Raw genomic sequence first — 3,334 nt, 5'->3', positions numbered from 1 at the left:
GTGACCTTGGGCAGGTTACTCGGCTTCTCTGAGCCTCTCTTTCCCCATATGGAAAATGAAGGTGTTGGAATAGGGACCCCCATCTAAGGCTCTTCTCAGCTCTCAAATCCTTTGATGCCTAGGGAGCATGTCAAGGGAGCAGACCACATTGTTACTAGGCAACCAGCAGGCACCCTGCCCAAGTTGCCTTGGTGACTGGATACTAGAGGGGAGGGGAGTAGCTACTGCAGCTAATTGCTTAATTATTTATGAATGCCTCAAGTCCTTTTTGTTGTTTTCGTTGCTAGGGGCTGTGGGGTCACCTTCTCTTCCTCCCTCCTGCTACCCCAAGTCGTCTGAGGTGCGCATTACCCAGTGGGAGAGCACATTGGCCTGGATCTCAAGCTACTTGCATTCTAGTCCTGCCTCTATCATTTCCCAGAGCTGTGTCCTCGGGTAAGTCACCTCACCTCTCTGGGCCTCAGTTTCCTCATTTGTAAAATGGGGGGCTCGCTGCGATAATCTCCACATTTCCTTTTTACCCTGAATTTCTAATTCCTGCTGTTCAGTTGTGAAGTGGGGAAGAGGAGGGGAATTCTCCTAATTTTTTATCTTCTAAGGAGGAGTCTGAAGAGCAGTAACAATAGTTAAGTCTCTTACACATTTCAGACAGGAAGGGGATGAAAATTAGGCCCATTGTTCTCTGCTTGCCTCTCATCCTAGCCACGTTGCCTGACCTGTTTTATTAATCTTAAGGTCATTTAAATGTTATGCTTTTGTACATCACCTCCTTCCAAAATGGATCTGAGGGGTTCACAGTGTAAGATGCATATGTGCAGTTAGGTCATTAAAATAAATATAGGAGTAAGTTAATATAAAAATACTGATGCTGCTTCATTGGTTATTACCAGTGTTCTGATTAGGCATCAGATGTAATTCTGAGCATCCTGGAAGCCAAAGCAAAAAGAGGGAGGTACATAATTGTTATTTAATAAGGAAAAATTGCCAGACAGATCCTTGTTGTAAATTCTGGAAGTAATTTATCATGTGGTACTTACTCTCTTTTAGAAACTGCAGATAAAACTTTTAAGCTAACCCTTTGTTGTCGACAGTATTGTTGAAGGACAGAAGGAAGAAGCTAGACTAGACAATTTGACAAGTCCTTATCTAATTAGAAGGCAAAAAGTGCCTTCCTACCTCAGAATTTTATGAAGATAACTATCACTTAATAAACATAACTCCAGAATCAACCATTACTTCTAAATCAGTTATATAGAAATTCATGTAACCACTTTGCACCATAACTTAGCAATATGTGTCAAATTTTTTTAATGCAGACCAAAATTCTACTTCTCCTAACTTATTCTGAAATAAACTTGGGCAGCTGAAGAAAGACACTGAATATAAAAATGCTTATGATAGCATTATTTATAAAGGAAAATGACTAAACCACATAAGTCTTGAGGGCTAGTGAATAAGATTATATTATTTCTTTACAATGGATTGTTTTGTAGCCCTTGAAGTAAAAGTATATGTTTTGATATGGAAAAAAAAATCTTCAAATACATAATGTTAAGTACATAGAGGTACAGCAGTGGTATAAAATGCTTCTATTTCTCTTATAAAAGATATAGATAGGTATACAATTTCTGTATCTAGATACACACTTTTATGTGCCTACTTGAATTTTTCTGGAAGGAAACTGTTAACAGTGGTTTCCTCTGGGCAGGAAGATTGACAGCCTTGGGTGGGAGGGAGACTTACTATTCACTGCCTTATTTTTACTATGTGGACCTGTTCATTCTCCACTTAGAGAGGCAGTAGAGCCTGGCAGTTAAAAACCTAGACTCTGGGTTCTATCCCAGTTATATCACTTATTAGCAGTGTGACTTTGGGATTAATTTAACTTCTGCATTCTTCATCTATAAAATAGTCCCTTCCTCACTGGATTGCTGTTAGGATTAAAAGAATTAATATACTCAGAACAGCCTAAACAATACCACATGTGCTTTTTCTTGAAAAAAATAAAAGGGAAAAAACACACACAAAAAAACCCCCTGCATCTAACCAAAAGGAGCCTGGGATCTCAGAGCCAGAGGATTTTATTAGTATGTCAATGCTTTCAGCATCATATGTTGTATATAAAGTATGTTTGAAGCAGAGATCACAAAGCATTGGTCTCATTTAGCTTGTCATTTTATCTGAACTTGAATACCTTTTAGGCAAGGCACCTACCTTGGGATTCACAATAGGCATTTACAATCCTTGAACCTATCTGGTCTTACAGCTCCTGTTCTAGTCCATCCCAGTGAATGCTCAAGCTAAGAGCTTGCTAGGTCAGGTAGAAAATCTGAGAGGATGGAACTCTCCATCCACAGCTGCTACAGGCAGGAAGGGACTAACCAAAATTCGAGCTTCAAGAGGGCATCCATGCCCATGCCAGTTATGACATGTGTTCACAGCCCCCAAGGAGCTGTGCCAAGAGGATTCCTTTTTCTTTGGACCCAGGAATCTTACAGCCACAGGGATTTCCTCTGTCTTCAGAAGTTCAGAGAGCAGAGGGTTCTGTGTTCAAGAGTGCCCGGTTTCCTCTTTCCTTGCAGGTGCTTTGGGGCAAGTCTGGGGACTTAGGCTGACTTTGGGAACCTTCCTCTGAACTTGGGCACACTCTGGGCCAGACTTAGTCCCTTACTATAGACACTTGGTGGCCCTGAAAGGGTGGGATGGGAGCTGTGTTCCCTTAAAATTAGCTGAGTTAGGAAATGTGCTCACCGTGAGGAACGCAAAACTGAGTCCTCACAACCTCATGCCCAAGTCAGTGGCTCCTGGCTCGTGTCAGTCTGGCCCTCCCTTCGGGCACTCTCGGGCATTCCAGTCTCTTCATCCATTTGGCCAGCGGTTCCCCTTGCCATCTCTGTCACATCCAACTGTGCTTCCATCTGCCCTTCCCTCCCTCCGTCCTCCTCCAGCCATCTGCCGGCTTTCCCACCCGTCTTTCAGACCGCTGGTATTTCTGTGCACCCGCCCTGCCCTCCCACCATGTGCGTCTGAAACGCCATCCACTGGTCCATCCGCCCATCCCTCCATCTTTCCGAAACCCGCCCGTCCATCCCCCGCTGGCCTCCGGGCTGGCTGCAGAACCAGCCCCCTCTCTCTGGCCGGTCCTGTGTTCCCGACCCCCCAGAGCCCGCTCCTCCGTGCCCGGCTGCAGCTCTGCCCTCCCCCGGGCCGGCCGGCCAGCCGTCGGTCCGCCGCCCGCCGGGTCCGGGTCCGGGTCGGTGCCAAACGGGCCCCGCTGCCCGCCGCGGGTCGGCCGGCTTCGGTCTGGCGGTGCCGTCCGTCTGCGCTCCCCGCG

At 45.7% G+C, this 3,334-nt stretch overlaps 1 protein-coding gene across 1 annotated transcript in view; it reads left to right on the top strand.

Moving 5' to 3' along the window:
• Positions 1–288: 288 nt before the first annotated feature.
• Positions 289–3,334, top strand: part of EIF4E3 (eukaryotic translation initiation factor 4E family member 3) — a 40,037-nt gene continuing 36,991 nt past the window's right edge. The window contains exon 1 of the mRNA XM_032867400.1: positions 289–435. The gene's annotated coding sequence lies outside the window, so the exon portion shown is untranslated. The remainder of the gene's footprint in view (positions 436–3,334) is intronic.

This window comes from Lontra canadensis, unplaced genomic scaffold (genome assembly GCF_010015895.1).
Source record: "Lontra canadensis isolate GAN:19392208 unplaced genomic scaffold, GSC_riverotter_1.0 scaffold34, whole genome shotgun sequence".
Classification (NCBI taxonomy): domain Eukaryota; kingdom Metazoa; phylum Chordata; class Mammalia; order Carnivora; family Mustelidae; genus Lontra; species Lontra canadensis.
This window is presented reverse-complemented; position numbering and strand designations above follow the sequence as displayed.